General features: G+C 42.5%; 1 protein-coding gene across 2 annotated transcripts in view; it reads left to right on the forward strand.

The window, feature by feature from the left end:
* Positions 1-21,500, forward strand: part of LOC135711355 (uncharacterized) — a 679,421-nt gene that overhangs the window by 499,033 nt on the left and 158,888 nt on the right. The gene's annotated exons all lie outside the window — the stretch shown is intronic.

A 21,500-nucleotide genomic window follows, 5' to 3' on the forward strand; every position in this document is an offset into this window, starting at 1 on the left:
GAAGAGACGTATCTGAGTATGTTGAGTCACTCGATCATGAGTGCCTTAGTTTGAGGATTACTAGAAGGTAAAAAGGTGATTCGTGATGATAGCTAGAAAATTATAATTTAATTGATTGCCCTTTCTGACAGTTGAACGTAGTTAGAAGTGAGACACCGATTCTGAAGAGAAGAATGAATCGATTAAAATGATCAGAAAGTTGAGGGTTCGATCATTGTACATTTACTGAGATCCAGAATATTGGATCAGAATACCGAATAGATTCATACGGGACATGAAATTCACTGATCAGATCTCTTGAAGCTAAGCCGGATGCGGCAGTTTCGATTCCCGTTCCGGTCGAGGGAATATTTCGGGTCGGAAATTTACTCGACTTCCCTGGGCATAGAGTATCATTGTGCTTTCCATACAATATATAAATTCATGCATTGATATTGGCATCGAATGCTCTCAATTAATAAATGTGGAAGTGCATTTAGAACACTAAGTTGAGAGCACGCAGTAAGCTAATATGCGCTAAGCAATTAGCTTGAAATGCGAATAAGAAGAAGAACAAGAATCTCATGAAGCTTTTGCTGACTTAGTGGCTACAGTATTTGTCAGTATTTTCTTTTTGATGGAGTTATTCCTATAAAGGAGTTTTATTGCAAAAAAAGACCCAGATTTTATCCACAGATTCTGTTTTAACTTTATATTTGTTAAGACGAGGGAATAGGACAATTTATTGCAATAAATCGATTGGAATTTCTCTGAATAAATTTACAGCCATCCGGTAGCAGTAACTACTCCAGTGTACAGATTTATTCAAATATCGTTTTAATGAAAGATATACTTCACTTCTTTGGATGTATTATATTTCAAAAACAGATTTGGCACTTCTGCAATGGCATGCGTGAATTTTGAGGAGAGTTTGAATTTAAGACAATGAAGATTAGAAAGCAAGTTATAAAAACTGACAAGAATGCAAAATTCTCAGAAATCTTGATGTTTGATTACTAGAAATCATTTCCAAAAATTCAGATTAAAAAAAGTTGAGCACGTTTCTTCGGGACCTTCTGGTCTTATAGTTACCTCTATGGTAGCATTATGGTTTGCCACTTGTCATCCGCAATTAGATATCCATTTTTTGGGACTTTTACTAAGACGCTATGAATACAGTTGGCTGAAGAAGTTGCGGTGTATCAGATATTAAAGAAAAAATGAACTTTGTGCAGGTATCATGGGGTCAACATCACAGACAATATAGGTTGTTGAAATGGACTGATATTATTTATAGAAAAACAAGCACCCTAAAGCTATAAGCACCAGCGATTTTTTTTTCTCGTTTTTCTTGAGAGAAGGAGTGGGATGTGAGGTGCACAATTGACTGAATGGATTACCATTCAGTCATAGTGCAATCTCCATTGATGAACCCCTCGACGAGCTGTCAACTGGATGAACAGGATGAATCTATTAATCCTCTTTAATCTGACCGCCCAACGACGCTTCAATCAGCAAGCATCTCGTTCGTCCTCTTTCGTCGCAGTGCAGTTGAATAGGTAGGTTGTGCCTGCTCTCCAAAAGGGTTGGGTGATTCCGGTGGGATACGGTTCAAACCTCACAATTTGTAGACGAATTTCCAATAGATTGGCTTGTTTAGAATTAGAATCCATCCGCTATTGACAAAGTTATAAGTGGTCAAAATCTGACCACTTTTCGTAACGCGGTAGATGTTGGTTTTTTGAAATTGCACCCCCAATATATAGATAAAAATATATAGCATCAAATCAGTATTGAAAGTGTTAGTAAAATATCAAATATATAGAGTGGTTTGTGTCACACACATGCACACGTGGATAAAGAGAAATATACAGTGCTTTCCCGAGCTCCCATAATTTTGCAGTTTTTAAACATGAATTCTCAAACTTTTGGATCTGAATGATTTTTATTCTTCCTTTCGTTAAAAAGTTATTGTTAGGGGAAGTGGTGATAAAATTGGCATACAGGGTAAAGTGAAAAATTTACAATTTCAAGTGCTAATTCATTCAAACGTCAATCAATTCAACGCACAGGTTTTTCAACCAATGTATCTTCTACATTAAATTCATTTAAATTAATTTAATTTGAATGATTCCGTTTAAAAGGTCACCAGCTCATATTACTCCCTGTTCCACTACTGAGAATTATTAGTTTTTAATTGCTGTTTGATGGAGAAGCATTTTTCAACACGGAAAACCAAACCTTTGTAATTTTAATAAAAAACAAATTTTTTCACCTTTCATGATTAATGTATCCACCGCAGGTGCTTTAAATCGTCATCCATGTGAAATATTTTGTTTTCTATATCGATTTTGCAGTGATCCGGCTGGTGCTTCCATGTAGTTTGGATGGGAAAAATTAAGATTTATAAAATTATCCCAGCGGCTATGATCTTCCGGATTTTCAATGTGTTCCAGCTGTAAATCAGTTCAGATTTGTAGATAATCGAAAAATAAGACCACTCCCGATGGAAATTTGCAAGTTGTGTAATGAAATGTACGTTATTTTTGTTGACAATGAGACGATATACAAGAACGCTAGCTTGATGAATTGTTTCAGTGTAATATGTTCTGACTGGCAACATTGACAAGGGCATGAGCATGAGCATGATTGACCACCCAAGGTTGCTACTCTGTTATTGCCAGATCAGCTGTAATTGCACAGAGAACCAATAGACGATGCTTGGGACTAGCAATCATCCTCAATGAGTAAAAACTGGTGATCTCAAACTGGCAATACTAGCGCTGGCCGCGCCCGAACGCAGGTCAACGAAGGAATGGGTAGGAATGTGTTTACGTGACACCCCAAGAAACAATTTCGGTTTTATAAGGGTTCTGTAGACCATGACTTAGAATTGTAGCATGCATTAAAACCTCCTTAAAACTTGCAATGTTACTTGGGACCCCAAGTAACAATTTTGGTTTTATGAAGGTTATGTAGACCATGATTCGGACTTGTAGAATGCTATAAAACCTCTATAAAGCTTGCAATGTTACTTGGGACTTGCTTTGATGGAAGCCGAGAAATCCTCTTGGATTCACTAGGAATCACCAGGCTTGCTGAAACTCCTCAAACTCACTGGAGGTTTCAAAACACTCTTGTCCTGCGAGTTTAGCCAGCCCTCACCTCGAGTGAGTGGTGGCAGGAATATGGAAGAAGTAAACAAAAACTCCTCGAGAGAGAGGGAGAGTGAACTTCAGCGAGAGGATGATTCGACGTGAGGTGCGCTTTTCGAGACTCCGGATGACTTTTTTGCTCGACGCAAGAAGCTCAGAGTTCATCCAGAGTGAGAGTAAGAGCGTGTGATAGAAAACATGTGCATGAATGGCAGCAATCCTCACTCGCATTTTATCTCCCTTCGCTCACAAGCTCTGAAGCTCAGCAGAATGATTTGGCAGTAGGCATTCTACTCCTCAGAAAAATGCTATGCTCGACTCATTTCAAACTCGCGAGCGAGGCTCCATCAAGCCTGGGAATCACTGGGATGTTGGGTAAGAAGGCCCAAAAAGGCCTCGCAAGCAAGCTGATGCCAGCAACCACACGGAAAGGTTGCTTCAGAGTAATCCGTTCTCGGCACTCCCCGAAGAAGCAGATGCAGATCCAGTTGAGAAACGGGAAAAAGTGCCCCCACTGTTCACCTCGACGAAGGAACTCGCATTGCTTAGGAATAAGCTGGCTAAAAATTAAATCCATCCACTGTTCCAGCTGTGCAGCACGGTGAGCAAAATCTTGTGCTCGACTCTGTTGGCACTTTTCTTCAGCTGAACCGGTTTGAGTTCTACACTCACAAAGTCCCTGGAAGCAAACCACTGAAAATGGTGATCCGTGGTCTTCCAAATCTCCCTGTTGTGGAAATTAAAGCGGAATTGGAGCACCTCCATCTGAAACCAATCAACATTTTTCCCATTGCGAGACGTGATGAAACCAGTGCATTCCGGGACCAGTTGTACCTAGTGCACTTCGATAAGGACACCAGTGTGGCTGCTCTGCGGCAGATTCACGCGCTGTTCAACATTTTGATTCAGTGGGAGCAGTATCGCCCTCGGCACCGTGACGTGACACAGTGCACTAATTGTCTGGCATTTGGGCACGGTACGAAAGAATTGTCACATGAAGGCTCGTTGTGGCGTTGCGTACCGCCTGCAAGAAGGAAGAAGAAGCTGAACCTAAGTGCGTGAACTGTGATTCCAACCATCTGGGCAGCGATAGGAGATGTCCCAAGCGAGCGGCTTTCATCCAGATCCGACAACAGGCTTCCACGAGGAACCAACATGGTCACCACCGCAATAATCGTGCTCCTATTTTCAACAAGGACACGTTTCCAGTACTTCCGGCTCGTCGTATGGTCCCGAACCTAGCACCGCTTCCACTAAATCAGCGCCCCCGCGTTGCGAATCCAACATCAGATCAAGCGGGTCCCAGCCACCGTTCAGTTCAGCATCGCCTCACTGATGCTGCGGCCCAGAAGAGCCATAGCTCTACTGCCCCGGGATTATCGTACACCCCTGCCGTGTCAGGTGAGTCAGAAGACAATTCTCCACTCACAAGCGACGAACTAGTGATCCTCGTGACTGAGGTGATCATAATCTTGCGCACCACCAAGATATTACCTGAACAGCTTCGTGGAGTTATGACCCTCGTGCAAAAGTATGGACCATGAAGCCATCAAAATAGCCAACTGGAACGCTTGCTCGCTCAAGAGCTCGTCGAGCAACGTTGAGTTCGTTGATTTCCTCAATGAACATAGCATAGACATCGCTGAAGCCGGAGATAAATGTTCACCTCCCCGATTTTCAGCTCTTAAGGCTCGACCAGACCAGCTCCTACCAGCTTAAGAAATAATTGGCTGTTGACTGCCACCGAGTTTCCAGCTGAAGATGATCGAAGCGGTGGGTGTGGAAGTCTCCACTCTTGTCGTCCCTATTACCATCATTACGGCCTACTGTCCCAAACAAGTCACCATCAGGAACGGGTCGGCAGCAGGCCTGCGGAGAGACATCATCAAACTAACTCGACGCCGTGAGAAGTACATCATCGCTGGCGACCTGAACGCCAAACACCAGGCTTGGGGCAACAGTCCCACCCGCTTGAGCCGGTCTGGCGTTCACTCTACCATCGACATCTTCGTCAGTAACATGGGAGACAACATCTCGCAACCTATGACCCACTAGGAGCTGAGTTCCGACCACTATCCGGTGGTGGCCGATGTGGGCTCATCCGTCAATCGATTCCAAGCTTCCCGACGCAACTACCAGCGCGTCAGCTGGGATCAGTTCCAACACTGTGTCGACTCCACTGTCGACTACGGTGTCCTTCCGGACACGCCCGGACATGCCTAACAAAAACCATCCAAGCCAAGATGGTGGACCTCAGAAATCAGGACTATGCTAATAGGATCCGCTCTCTCCCAGATTGTGCAAAGCCCTTTTGGAAACAAACCAAAATTCTTAAAAATAAGTCAAGACGCATTCCACCACTGACCCCACTGGATAGTCCCGGCGACCCAGTGGTTCATCTGATAACTCCTGAAGAGAACGCTGCAGCGATAGGTCAACACTTCGTCAGCTCTCATAATCTCGGACAAAACATCGTCAGCCCTCATGAAGCTGAGGTTGCTGAAAACGCAACCAACCTCCACCACATTCCCAATAATTTTTCCAGAGGAATCCGCGATTACGGCTGACGAACTGTTGGCCTGTATCAAATCGTCTAAAAACATTAAGGCCCCAAGGTTCGACAGCATCCTGAATCTGGAACTCAAACACTTGAGTTCCAGATTCTACAACCATCTGGGACTGATTTTTAATCTGTGCCTCCGACTTGGCTACTTCCCCTCGTGCTGGAAGTCAGCTAAAGTCATACTCATCCGGAAACCTGGGAAGGATCCGTCCTCTCCTTCAAGTTATCGACCAATCAACCTTCTCTCAGCTCCTAACATCTGCCGAAGAAAACAACTTGTTACTCGAGGAACAGTTTGGTTTTCGGAAAGGTCGTTCGACCGTCCACCAGCTGACTCGAGTAACAAACATTCTCAGACGGAACAAGTCTGTTTCGAAAACATCTGCCATGGCGTTGTTGGACGTTGAAAAAGCGTTCGACAATGCCTGGCAAGATGGCCTGGTGTTCAAATTGCAGTCTTCCAATCTTCCTAGTGAAGATAATTAACAACTACCTATTCCGAGTCTCTCTAAATGGCATCACATCGGATGCTTTCAACATCGGTGCTGGGGTTCCACACGGAAGCATCCTTGGCCCCATTCTATTCAACCTGTTCACCTCCGATATGCTGGCTCTCCCTGATGGTGGATCGTTGTCTCTGTTCGCAGATGACACATCCATCGGCTACAAGGGTAGGGTCATTGGAGCTCTGACTGCCAAACTTCAGAGAGGCCTGGACGTCCTGTCTGAATATTTCAACAGCTGGAAGATCCGTATCAACGCGGCAAAAACCCAGGTCATCATATTTCCACACTCAAAATCTCCCAGACTTGTTCCGTCTGAGAATAATAAGATCTGCTTAAACGACTCAGTGGTGGAATGGTCCAAAGAGGTCGTGTACCTCGGGCTGACACTAGACAGCAAGCTGCTTTTCAGGGAGCACGTTGACAAAACCAAAACCAAGTGCAACATCTTGATAAGATCGTTGTATCCACTCATCAACAGGAGGTCTACCCTGTCCCTGAAAAAAAAGCTTGCTGTCTACAAACAAATCATTCTTCCCGTAATAGAATACGGGATGCCAATCTGGGAGAGTTGCGCCAAATGCCATCACCTTAAACTCCAAAGGATCAAGAACAAGATCCTTAGAATGGTCCTAAACAGTCCCCCGCGGACTAGAAATTCTGAGGTTCACTTCCTGGCTGGAATTCAGACATTAGTAGAACGGGGAGTATTCATCCTGGAAAGGTTCAGAGACACCTGTCTGAGATCAAATCATCAGATCATACGTGATCTAGCACGTTAAGTTAAGTTATGCTCGTAGTTAGGTAGGTTTTCACTTTTTCAATTCAAACAAAACACCCAAAGGGGTATTCTGTAAACTAGTTGAAAAACGCAAATATAAAAGTAGAATATCAAATTAAACAAAAATGAAGAGCCAAATAGGCTAATCAATTACAATGTAAAATCAATGTACTACCATAATCAACAGAAATTAACATAATTTTACTACTACTGCTTAGCCTAACGCTTAACACTTTCTTCGGCGAATTTATAATCCTGCTGCACGTCATGGTTCTTCCCTATGCCTTTTTCAGATAAATTAGTACTTTTATTTATTTTCTCTACAGCGCTAAATCAAACGAGTAGAAATAAAAAGAGATGTTGGTTACGCAGTTTGTGTGGTCGTTGGGGGCATGTGGTTCTGAATTTGACGGAATAATGTTCCTGCGAATAGATAGAAAAACGTCACTGCCAACAGCTGTTCCATGTTAAAAGATAAATATTACGTTGAAACACGAACACCACTAAACATTTCCACATGTCACTTATACCAATAAACCTTTTGACCCAGACCTTGTATAAAAGACATTGCTCGTCTACTGCCAATGCCCTTTATATAAGGTCTGGGCCAACAGGTTTATTGGTGTTAGTGAAATGTGCAAATGTTTGGTGGTGTTGGTAATTCATTGCAATGTTTATCTTTTTACACGAAACAGTTATTTGCAGTGGCGTAAATCTCACTGTTCGCAGTATGGAATGTTATGGTAGAGTGACGTCTTCACTTGAGTGCTCAGCAATGTTTACAATATTTTTGCTTCCAACACCAGCAAGCTGCCTGTTGGCCCGGACCATATATAAATGTCATTGTTCTACTGCCACCTGTTTTGCGCAGTTTTGTTTCAGTAGTGTGATCAACAGATGGCGGTAATATTTTATGGATGATGCTATGCAATTAAAAGAATGCACAGCGATGTGTCTGTTAGTATCTGACATTACTCAACCGATATATTCTTCCCCACCATAAACCACCAAGCTCAGCTCTAACTCCAACAGGTTTTCGGATATTGGTGACATATTACGATATCCATATAATTTAAATAAATTTAATGGGCGTACGAATTTATTGACTCAACCCAACACCACACAACTCCATCAATAATTGATGACGCATGGCGGCGGTTCAGCTGAAAATCAAAATACAGAAAAGCAGCATCGTCCCAAACAGCTGAGCAAACAGCTACATGCTTCCACAATGCACTCCCACGAATGCCCACATAGTCGAACGGAACATGTCATTCAACTTAAGATTCTTTGTCAAATATCTCCCCTAATACTCCGCTCTCACCACACCGCTGCTCGCCGTTAAAGCCCGTTCGGGCGGAAAGGAATTTTCCGATTCCATTATCATCCCTCACACACACATGGCAAGCACGCTTCATGCTTTGTAATTTCAGCTGCAGCACATTCACTGGTTGGCGTTTTGATTTCAAAGAAGCTTTCTCTCCCGGGCCTCTTTTCCCACGAAAAAGCACAAATTTCACATACACGAGACGAGTTCGCTCGGTTATCGAATTGTGTGACGACGATGACTGCCGGTGGATGGAAGCTCGGAAAATTAAACAGAAATCATTTGCAGATGATATTTACGTGATAAACGACTGGGATGGCGTTTGACTGTGATGAAAATTGGTATTTGGGATGCTTTGTCCAGGAGGTTGCAAAGGCCATAGCAGTTCTTTTAGAACGGAACAAGGCATGTGGGTCTCTAGCCAGGGCGAGGAAGAATATATATATTTACATTTCCGCTTTATTAAGGATTTATGCTATAATGGATGTTGGCGTTTCTTTTCTGCTCGATAGACTGGTCCAAAGATTTGAGTTTCCGGTTACGTACGATTCTTCCGATTAGAAATTCCGGAACAGTCTAATGCACAGGTCACAGCCAGAAGCACAGGACATCTTGTGCTGGTGACGGTTGTGGTGGTGAAATTGAAAGGAGAAATGTAAATAAACATTATTTTTCTCGCTGAGCCAGCAACTTCAGGCCGGGCTGCTTCGCTTGCCCGGCTCCCGGTTTCGGTCAATGTTGATTGAAACCCGACGAATGGTGGTGCAATTTTTTGGGCGATTTAGATGAAGAATGAGAATTTCATTTCTCGCCGAAACCGTGTGGAACGTGTATCCGAAAAATGTTTTATTGCTTCGAAGAAATGGTGCCGAATGCTTGAGACTGCTCTGGAAACATAAAGCTCGCTCAGGGAATGGGACGAAAATGGGTGGGGGCGGGGGAAGTCGCATGGGGTGTTTTGTGTAGAAAGAACGTGCATAGCTTGCAGAACGTATCTTCAAGGTGAAGGTTGCCGCAAACCAGAATTCAACTCACTTGGTGTGCCGTAAATAATCTGAATCAGATTTGAAAATCTAGCAAACCATTGGAATAGTTAAGCACTTTTTCTATAAGGAGGGACTGGACCCAAAACTTCAAAATAACTTAAAATGGACAAATAGTTAAAAGATGTCACCAATATGGCTTAAAATCAAGAGAAATTAAAACTATTTATAAGGTATCATACAATCATTAAAACGTAGCCACGGCCATACACAGACCGTCAAATTGACGTCAAAACTCCAAATGGCCTTAATAAACCGAGATAGCTTGGAGGTGCTAAAACGGAAAAAAGCTTTTGCCCACCTACAAAAATTAAAATGGAGTTGTACGCAATTGTGAAGTAGGACTATGTGTTGTATCTTTATCTTATCTTTCTTTATTAAAGAGACTTTCAGCCATCGACTGGTTTATCTCTGGATGACTATGTGGTCCTATATAATAAATGCTATTTGTTAACTGCAACAGGAGCTTGTGTTTTGTGTAGGAATTTGAGTGGGGTTCTCTCTGTTTATACTCTTTAGTATGACTATGATTGCCCTGAAAGAACCGTTTGATATGAATTTTTGTAGGGAAATGTTCAGAAATTTAGCTCTTTTGGAAAATCTTGGTGGCCGATGGTAGTACAGGCTTAAAGCCTTTGGAAGATGATGATGACGTGCAGGCAGCTGGATCAGCAAATCGAACCGAACAATCCCATATTTTTCGGTTCAATGATTGGACACTCACAAGAGTCTCGGCCCGTCTGCTCCTGGACAGGGGTTGAACTGGTGTCTGCGACAGGCTGAAAGGCCGCAGAATATCAGTGTCCACCCAGCTCAAGCTCCTCCCCTGTTAAGTTTTGCTCGTTAAACTCCTTCTCTCAACAAGTTGGTAAATCTTAGCCTTTAGCAGAAAGACGCTTAACACTTTTTTTTTGATCCTGTTTCACGTCATGGTTCTTCCCAAGGCTTGTCTAATCTAATCTAATCTAATATAATGTAATACAAAGGCAGCTAGTACGAGAAAGCTTGTCTAATTGATGTTTACAGCATATCTGAGATATGCAATACGGTCAGGCCTACTGCGTTGTATTTGCCGCAAAGATGATTCTTGGAAATTAATGGGAACATTTCTTGAATCTACCGGGGTGGAAGGATGCGTGGACATACCGTACCAAACCCTCCGATTTACTATGTGTAGTTGTGTGTAATGTGTAAATATTTGTACAATATTGAAGAATCATAAAATAATGCAATGGAAGGATCTTACCAAATTTTCTCCTATGTTGGTAATGATTCTTTTGCGCTTAAAAGTTTCATTGGATGCATCCGTGCCTCATAGCCTAGTGAGTAAAGGCACGGTATTACCAAACCGGAGTCGGGGCGGGTTCGATTCCCGGTCCATTCGAGGGAATCATTCGGGTTGGAAATTTTCTGGACTTCCCTGGGCATAGAGTATCATTGTGCTTGCCACACAATATACAAATTCATGCATTGGTAATTGGCATCGAAAGCTCTCAATTAATAACTGAGGAAGTGCATTAAGAACACTAAGTTGAGAGCACTTACTTACCTTACCAATCAGGCTAAGGCCTTGTTGTCCTCTGCTGTCCGAAGAAGTCGTCTCCACTCTACTCGATCCATGGCCACAGTTCGCCAGCCTCGTAGTCTGCGAAGGGTCCGCAGGTCACCTTCTACTTGGTCGATCCACCTTGCCCGCTGCGCGCCTCTTCTTCTTGTTCCTGTTGGGTCGCTTTCTAGAACCATTTTCACTGGGTCGTCGTGCGGCATTCTTACGACGTGCCCAGCCCACCGTAGTCGCCCATTTTTTGCAATGTGGACGATGGATGGTTCTCCCAGCAGCTGGTGCAATTCGTGGTTCATTCACCTCCTCCACGTTCCGTCATCTATATGCACTCCACCGTAGATGGTACGCAACACCTTCCGTTCGAAAACACCAAAGGCGCGTTGGAGCTTGATGGACTTCCTGAATATCGTGCCACTCGTGTCTATCCCAGCTCTTCTGATCACACCTTCTAACGCGATGTTGAACAGCAGACACGAAAGTCCATCACCCTGCCGTAACCCCCTTCGAGATTCAAAGGGACTCGAGAGTGTCCCCGATACTCGAACAACGCACATCACTCGATCTATCGTTGCCTTGACCAATCGCGTCAGTTTATCCGGAAATCCGTACTCGTGCCTAATCTGCCATAGCTGATCTCGATCGATTGTGTCGTATGCGGATTTGAAATCGATGAACAAATGATGTGTGGGCACGTTGTATTCGCGGCATTTCTGCAGAACCTGCCGAATCGCGAAAATTTGGTCCGTGGTAGCGCGGGCACCCATGAATCCCGCCTGGTATTGCCCCACGAACTCTCTTGCATATGGTGACAGACGGCGGCATAGAATTTGGGAGAGTACCTTGTAGGCGGCGCTCAGCAGTGTGATCGCGCGGTAGTTGCAGCAATCCAACTTGTCGCCCTTTTTGTAGATTGGGCATACGACACCTTCCATCCACTCCTCCGGTAATATCTCCTCCTCCCAAATCTTGGCAATTACCCAGTGCAGCGCTCTAGCCAGTGCTTCACCACCGTATTTCAATAGCTCACTTGGTAGTTGATCTACACCAGTTGCTTTGTAGTTCTTCAGCCGACCGATCTCCTCCTCAACTTCTTGAAGATCAGGGGCCGGTAGCCTGTCGTCTTCTGCGCGTGCTCCAAGGTCTGTTGCCGTGCCACCTTCGTTTTCTGCTGCTTCACCGTTGAGGTGCTCGTCATAGTACTGCTTCCACCTCTCAATCACCTCACACTCGTTCGTGAGAAGGTTACCGTCCAAGTCCTTGCACATATCGGCTTGCGGCACGTAGCCTTTGCGCGAACTATTTAGCTTCTCGTAGAACTTCCGTGTGTCGTTTACGCGGTACAGATTTTCCATCGCCTCGCGATCTCGATCTTCCTGCTGACGCTTCTTCCTTCGGAAAACCGAGTTTTGTCTGTTCCGCGCTTGTCTGTATCGCTCCACATTCAATCTCGTGCGGTGTTGCAGCATTCTCGCCCGTGCTGCATTCTTCTCCTCTACTAACAGTTTGCATTCGCCGTCAAACCAGTCATTTCTTCGGTCCGGGATTGCAGTACCTAGTGCCACTACAGCAGTACTACCTATGGCTGAACGGATGTCCCTCCAGCCATCTTCAAGAGAAGCTGCGCCAGGCTGCTCTTCCGTGGGTAGTGCAACTTCCAGCTGCTGCGCGTAGTCCTGGGCAACTCTGGTGTCCCGTAGTTGCTCAATGTTGGGTCGTGGCGTTCGACTTTGACGTGTGTTATGCACCGTCGAGAGTTTTGAGCACATGCATACTGCAACTAGGTAGTGGTCCGAATCTATGTTCGCACTGCGGTACGTGCGGACGGTGAAAATATCGGAGAAGAATTTCCCGTCGATTAGAACGTGATCGATTTGGTTTTCTGTGTGTTGGTCAGGTGATCTCCAGGTGGCTTTGTGGATATCCTTGCGGGGGAAAAAGGTACTTCGAACTACCATACCCCGGGAGGCTGCAAAGTTCACGCATCGTTGGCCGTTGTCGTTCGATACGGCATGCAGGCTGTTTGGCCCGATTGCCGGTCTATACATTGCCTCCCGTCCTACCTGAGCGTTCATGTCGCCGATGACGATTTTGACGTCCCGTTGCGAACAGCCGTCGTACACCTGCTCCAGCTGCGCATAGAACGCTTCTTTCTCGTCGTCGGGTCTCCCTTCGTGTGGGCAGTGCACGTTGATGATGCTGTAGTTGAAGAAACGGCCCTTAATCCTCAACTTGCACATCCTCGCGTTGATCGGCTGCCAACCAATCACGTGTTGGCGCATCTTACCCAGCACTACAAAGCCGGTTCCCAGCTCGTTGGTGGTGCCACAGCTCTGGTAGAAAGTAGCCGCTCGATGCCCGCTTTTCCATACCTTTTGTCCCGTCCAGCAAAGTTCCTGCAGTGCTACGACTTCGAAGTTGCATGGTTGAAGTTCGTCATAGATTAACCTATCGCAACCCGGGAAGCCGAGCGATTTGCAGTTCCATGTTCCGAGTTTCCAATCGTAGTCCTTATTTCGTCGCGTAGGTCTGTGCCGATTGTTCCGATCCGTATTTCTTTCTTCGGTATTTGCAACTTTGTTTTTTTTTCCAGGGCGGCTTGTTGGGCCTGCTCCAACCCCCTGTCTCGCCGGGGGACCATCGTGCACAGCTCTGTTTAGAGTCCCACGCTGGCACTAGGACGGTGATCAGCCGCTCCTAACATGGAGAACAGACGCCGTTTTGAGCCGCACCTCCATGGTGAGCAGACGCTCAGGTTTGGTGAAGCATTTCCTCTATCACCGTACTATGGTTACCGCGCCAGTGTTCGCGTCGCACCTCTTCACTTTGCTATTGCCGGACTGGCAACATTGCCCAGGCTACGCCAACCAGCTGTGTCCATGTTTCAGCTGGTAGTCTTTTGTTATCATATGACTCGAGGAGGCGTGAAGTAGGAACTTGTGAGGACCAGGGCTAGGTATTCCGCTCCTTCCAGGTTGTCAACTCACCATTTTGTAGCCCAAAGTTGAGAGCACGCAATAAGCTAATATGCACTAAGCAATAAGCTTGAAATGCGAATAATAATAAGAAGATCGCTACTTTTTTATCATAAGGCTTTCCTCCAATCCATGGGTTCCGTAGTTCCGAAAACAAATTTTCTTGCACTGCCATGGCATCTGGGAGGATGTTTGCGTCTAGTGTTTTCCCCAGGAACCGTTTGCGGCCACCAGTTACACCCTATCTAGTCTTGGGCGTATCCAACGAGGCGGAAAACTTGCTGATTCACGGCAACGTCTACCACCAAATCACCACCAAAACTTGCGACGGACACATTATCAGCACTTTCCCGGACTAATTCACCAACCGGACCGGATTAAAACTCGTCCACGGTGACGAATCTCTCAATAGAACTACACGCCGAAAGTGTGGCATCCGAATTCGGAGAACCGGGCTCCCGGGAGGCAATGAAACCGACACCAAACAATAGAACTGAAGCTGTGACGTAGATTTTGGAGGTTACATTCAAGGTCAACCGAATCACTCAAGGCGGACCTTTTTTTCTTGCTTATTTTTTTGTCATTACATGTTTCTAATTTTCACTTGCTATATTCTTTTCTTTTTTTAAATCAAATTAGGCTTCAAAACTGGACGCCTCAAAACAGAAAAAAATTCGATATATCACTAAATGATAACTTTATGAAGACTTCAATCTAAATTTCAGCACACAAATTAACAAATTCAAAACAAAAAAGTTTAATTCGCTGACGAAAAATACGCAGCAAAAGAAAAACACGTCAGCTTTCAAGCACGGCCTACTGCGATCCTAATGGTTCTTCCCTATGCCTGTTCAGATAAATTAGTACTTTTATTTAGTTTTCTCTACTGCGCTAAATCAAAGGGGGCCTTCGAAAATGTCGAACGAATGAATTAAGAGGCTTAGAAGCAGAGGGGTGAAAGTCAATTATCTTTATCGAATTCCTCTTTTGATGACCACGGCTTCACTAACCTTTTTCGCACTATTTCTGCTATGCTCTTCTATCATCCAGAACAACAAGCGTACCAATGAATGTATTTGCCGTCGAGTTATTAACGAAACAGAAAGTCGATGAAGATAATCGATCAAAATCACTTGCACCCCTGCTTCCAAGTTTGGCTACAAGATTACAACCCTGGAGAGCATTTTGTGTGGTCGTTGGGGGCGTGTGGTTCTGAATATGACGATGGGTGTGCAAAATGTTACGCAATTGCAATCCACAATTGAATGCCACTTCGACTTGTTTCGTCTACTAATGACTCTCTGATGAATGTGTTGGTGAAGCAGCATATGCATGTACGTAATTGGTGGATTTGTTAGCTATTTCGACGCTTTTGGACAATACCACTATTTCAAAAGTTTTTTGTTCAAAAATCAACAGTCAAAATTTGTGCCGTTGGTCCCCGAAGTTAAGCCGTTGGTCCCCGGTTCATGAGTTGATGGATCAGGTGTGGGAGCTGCCTCCCTGGCGTCGGTAGCATTGGTGCTCAGCACGGAAAACAAGATCGACGGAAAAAAAATCAATCGTTGACCAATTACAATGAGTGCTTTTTAACTATGTCTTATATACTGCCCATAATCGCATATCAGTCCCATATGGATAGGAAATCAAGCAAAGATGGGACTGATATGCGATTATGGGTAGTATATTATTGCCTTACTAACCTTGGAAAGAATGCTTTTTTTATGTGTTATTTTATTCATTGTTACATCCATTGATTGGGAATATGCGTTATAGCAGGACACGATTCTATTCGAAGGCCCATTTTTAGCATAGTCTGTTCTTTGATTGTTAATGTTGAACAAATTCCGAATCCTCAGAGAACGAGTTGAAGCCTAAAAATTTATATTTTCTAAAATTTCCGGAACATTAACTCTTTGAGCAATAACATCATTTATAAATGCTACCATGGCGAAGTCTCTTCGTATTTCCAGTCTATCTAAATTTATTAACAAACATCGTGATGCATAAGATGGAAGTGGTAATCTCGTCTAACCTTATTTTCGAATGGCAAACAACAAAAACTGTTTTTGAACAGATTCAATGCGGTTTATATATGTATCCTGATACGGAGCCCACACTACGCTACAGTATTCAAAAAGAGGTCTCACATAGGCCACATACAATGTTTTAATAGTGTAAGGATCATCGAAGTGCAGACTAAATCTTTTGATAAACCCTAGCATGTTACTTGCTTTATATATAATGTTATTGTAGTGATCAACAAATGATAACTTAGAGTCGAGAAAAATGCCTAAGTCCCTTACTTGATTACACCTTTCAACTGTTTTCTCACCAAGGGAAATGGTGTCATTTACTGTGGCGTGCTTTCTAGTTAACGTTATAAAATTACATTTACTAACGTTAAGCTCTAACAAATTCTTCTTACACCAAGTGTAAAAAATGTCAACTTCTTGCTGAAATAGCTGCAGATCAGATGCTTTAGATATTTCCATGAAAAGCTTGACATACTGCATATATTGAAACATGAAGCAGCATCAAAATGTATTCTATATCATTGATAAATAAGATGAATAGTAGTGGACCAAGATGCGAACCTTCAGGCACACCAGGTGTATGTTACATGAACAACAGACATTTTTCTTCAAATCTTACTCTTTGCGTTCTCCTTGACAAGTATGGCTCGGTCCATTGCATTAGTCTGGTATTAAAACCTAACTTGGATAACTTGAAACAGTGGTATATCCACTCTATCGAATGCTTTACTAAAATCAGTACATAATGTTTCTACGTAATTTCCCTTATCTATTACATTGATCACTATTGAGAAATGATGAAGTATTCGGTTTTGATACAGTTGTCATTCTTGCCTTCATCGCAAGGAATCGATTCTAATTGAAAGGTTCCGCTATTTATACCCTTCGGAGTGTTGGAACACCCTCCAAAGGCGCGCCCCTTTGTCAGTCAAAATTGGATTCCTTAGCAACAAAATTAAAGAATGACACCGATAGTGACACCATGCATCAGAACCCTAGTCTTAACCACTTCAAACTAGGAAACAACGAATAGAAGATTTGGAAACATATAGATGGAGACTAACTAACTCATTTTTTCCTATTTTCAAGATCATCCTCGGTCCAGGCAACCCGAGGACTTATCACTATCAACAAGGCATAAAAAGTAACAAGGACTAAGATGTGTTCCTTTGATTACTGAAAAATTCTGTTCCCCTAGTTTGAAGTAGTCAAGACTAGGAATTGGTGGTAGATCTTACATCCCGTAACGTACCACGAAAAGGTGATCTACCCACGTAACGGGGTGAACATCGATGTTACTAATTATTTTACATTAAGAAAAAAAAATCAGTGTTCACTCGGCTGTCGACAGAAGCAGACCACTCTCAATATATGTCACGTGATCGTCTGTTTACTCGACAGCAACCATTGTGTGGTCCTCCTCATTGTTCTTTATCAGCAGTTCTTTCGGTCGATGCGTCGCCGACTTTGGAAAGCAACCGTTTCGTTATGAATGTGTGAGTGCTGACAACGTTTTGCGTCCATTGCTGCAATGAAAGCGCTCTGACCCACGTTGGCAATACTGCCATTCAATGAAACCACTAGAAGTGGCTTCCGTTCTGGTGGAGGAGGCTTATTGGATGGCTCTTATGCAGACTGTATTGTATTTATCTAAAACCATTTCGCTTGATCCTAACCCGTTCAGATTGATGGCAACAATGTTGCTTACAAAATGTTAAACGTCCAAATTTGTTTGTCTTTTGATAGTTGCGCTGTGCGATCCAGCGTTCTTCCAGACGATTCTCTCCCGATGGCTTGGAAGCAGTTACTTAGAAAGAGTGCGATACTGTTTTACATTTCGCATTTCGCACAGCTGTAACCTCGATCATTCCCGAAAAGATCCCCTTTTTCCGGATGGTTCTGGAAGTGCACCATCAAACGATGCAGGAATATACGGTTGAACGAAATTTTTCGAAGAGAAGACCCTTTCGCCGAATAAAATCGCAGCTTTGGATCGGAAACCAACTAGTGTCTGCTAACTGACAGTTCCAGTGGTACTGACGCAAGTTATTCCGATCGTCATATATTCGCAAGGTCTGGAGAAGGCTTTTTAGACAGTTTTGACATTCCTTCGAGATATCCTTGTCATAAATTTGGCTTTTATTCACTATAAGGATCCATCTTGAAATCTTTAAGCAGAGGAGATTTTAAGATACATAAAAGGCAACAATATATGCTCTTTGTTCTCAATTTAAAACCTAATGGTTTTATGATTGCTTTTATAATGATAGAACACATTTATAGAGTATTTTATCAAAACATTAATAAAAATTGCTAATGAAATGTATAATTGATTTATAAAACAGTTTTATGGTGAGTTTGAGAGCTACTTGAAATTTAATTTTAAAACAAGACAGTTTTTGACTTCTCACCAGACTGTAAAAGGTTTTTAAAACAGCGAAAAGGTGAACTACTAAGCAGGAACGTTTTACACTGTGAAATGCTGTATTTAAATTTTAATATCACATCAAAGTGGATGCACTTCAATCGTGTCGACCATATGGTGTAATATTACTTGCCAAAAAGGACAAAAGTATCATTAATACAGTGCATAAACTGACATTACGCTGCTTTAACTGCATTTATTTGTTGTAGTGGCCGTACAAATTATGTGAATTTTTTACATGATTGAAGTGCATCCTTTTGGATGTAATATTAAAATTATTTTTTTTCTGTGTACGACTTATTTTCAAGGTGAAATTGTGCCCATTTGTAAACATATGTTCTGCAACCTTGGATTTAAATTCATAATTAAGTCCTTTATCCATCTCTTTGTTAGACTTTTTTTTACTTTACGTAATATCCTAACAATTATTTCAGCTGATTTGTCCTACTGCTGAATACTAAACCTAGGCCGAAATTCCCGGCTACCCGTTTTAAATCCTCAGTATCTAGTGTAAGAGCTGTCAAAATACGCCTAAAATGGTCCCTTGTTCTTTTATCGATTACTGCCTGGATTGCTTTTTCTTGATATCCATTAAGTCTAATGATTTCAAAAATATGAGCTATTTCCTTTGATTTACCTGTGTCGCTAAGAGGAAGAGTTTGCATCCTGTGAACCATGTGGTCAAAAACGGCCATTTTGTGTTGATGTGCTTGGTATTACTCTCTTTGTATTTGTTGGTTTCCTATTGATTTCAAAATTGAACGAAAGCGTTTCCCTGATTATAAGAAGATCTAAGAAAGGGAGTTTGCCGTCTTTCGCTTCTTTGTGAGTAAATTTGATGCCATTGTGAACGTTGCTTAAAGGGTGATACGGTCAAAATTTGGTCAAGGGAAAACGTGTGTAAATCGGTGAAATCGTTTATTTAAAAAATCAAATTAAATTTCTTTTTCAAGTTCAATTAGTATAAAATTCAGGAAAAATTTTCAGTTAGGCTTCCGCTTTTCCAAATCCGAATTGCCGGGCCTTACGCTTTACCCCTGCCATCAGATTTTGTACAGCCACCTTGTCCACCTTCTTCGCCGCAGAAAGCCAGTTTGCCTTGAACTGCTGCTCGCCCTTAGCAGTTTTTTTGGTCTTCTTTAGGTTCCGCTTGACAATAGCCCAGTATTTCTCAATTGGGCGGAGCTCTGGCGTGTTGGGAGGGTTCTTGTCCTTGGGAACCACCTGCACGTTGTTGGCGGCGTATCACTCCATGGCCTTTTTACCGTAATGGCAAGATGCCAAATCCGGCCAAAACAGTACGGAACAACCGTGTTTCTTCAGGAAAGGCAGCAGACGTTTATTCAAACACTCTTTCACGTAAATTTCTTGGTTGACAGTCCCGGAAGCTATGAAAATGCTGCTTTTCAAGCCACAGGTACAGATGGCTTGCCAAACCAGATATTTCTTTGCGAACTTTGACAGTTTCATGTGCTTGAAAACATCTGCTACCTTTCCTCTTCCTTTTGCCGTATAAAACTCCTGTCCCGGAAGCTGCTTGTAGTCGGCTTTGACGTAGGTTTCGTCGTCCATTACCACGCAGTCAAACTTCGTCAGCATCGTCGTGTACAGCCTCCGGGATCGCGCTTTGGCCGTCGTATTTTGTTTATCATCGCGATTTGGAGTCACTACCTTCTTGTAAGTCGATAGTCCGGCTCGTTTTTTGGCTCGTTGCACGGTTGTAGACGATACACCCAGCTTATTTGCGGCATCTCGGAGAGAGAGGTTAGGGTTTCGCTTGAAACTACCGGCAACTCTCTTTGTCGTCTCAGCGGCTTCCGGTTTTCGATTTCCCCCCGATCCAGACTTCCTGGCTGTTGACAAACGTTCCCCAAACACTTTAATTACATTTGTAACGGTTGATTTGGCAACTTTTAGCGATTTTGCCAACTTTGCGTGCGAGTAGCTCGGATTTTCGCGATGCGCGAGCAAAATTTTGATACGCTGCTCTTCTTGCTTGGACGGCATTTTGACAAATGAAGAGTGAATTCCAAAATCAAAATAGGAGCAACATTCTACACACACACACCTTCAAAATGAGGGGTGTTCAGGTTTTTTAAATGCAAAATTGAAAGAAATACGTCAAGTTGATATTGACCAAATTTTGACCGTATCACCCTTTATAATGATTTTGTGCCAAATACTCACGATAGCCCATACTTTAGATGATCCTGATAAATGAAAAGTAGTCGAACTCATTAGAACTCAATATTACCTGAAAAGCCCGTTAAGTTCGATTGCTCATAGGGTTAAAATATACTTCGCCTTCTTTATGAGAACAAATGAGATTATGGACTGAAGAAAACTCCACGGAATTTGGACTGCAATGTGTTTTAAAGATTCAACCACTTTGTTTAAGATTCAATCACAAATTTTAAGAAAAAAAATATGAAAATTTCATAGGAATTTTATAAAAAAATTAGAATAAATCAATGCAAAATTTAAGGGAGCCAATGTATTTTAGGGAACAAGTCTAATATCATTCTAGAAAGAGCTCTAAAAGAGTGCTCATAAGAATTTTAAGGCAATTGTGGAAAGAATGTTAAGGAAAATTAAGTACAGGTAAATTTCTTGAAGTGTTTAGGTAGGAGAATTCCATGATGACTGTCAGGAAGATTCATGGTCCAATTTAAATGAGTATCCCTAACAATTTTTGAGGAAAAATCTGAGAGCGTTCTGATGTGTGATTCAAAGGAAATTACGAGAGGAACTCAAATGGTATTCCATTTGAAGAATAGATTAAAAATAATTCTGGGAAAATTTCCAAATAAAGTCTGAAGATAATTCTTAGCTCCAATGTAATTGCAAAGATGGCTCAAGGGAAGTCCAATAATAGTTTCAAGAAGCATTTCTACAGAATTCTGAGGAGAATAAGATATTTTTGAAATTATTCGTAGCAGTGCTTTATCTATAAGCAGATAAACATGATAATTTTAAATTATGGAATAAAACTACATAGAATTCTTGGTTTAATAGTTAAAATTCGAAAATAATCATTAGGTGAATTTAGAGAAATCATAAACCATGATTATATTATGATTATATTATGCGGGCATTTGATTATGATTAATTATTAATGATAAATCTCTAAAAAAATATGATAAGTGATTATG

This window comes from Ochlerotatus camptorhynchus, unplaced genomic scaffold, assembly GCF_037179485.1.
Source record: "Ochlerotatus camptorhynchus isolate MF236.1 unplaced genomic scaffold, CSIRO-AGI_Acam_v1.1 ptg000432l, whole genome shotgun sequence".
Lineage (NCBI taxonomy): Eukaryota > Metazoa > Arthropoda > Insecta > Diptera > Culicidae > Ochlerotatus > Ochlerotatus camptorhynchus.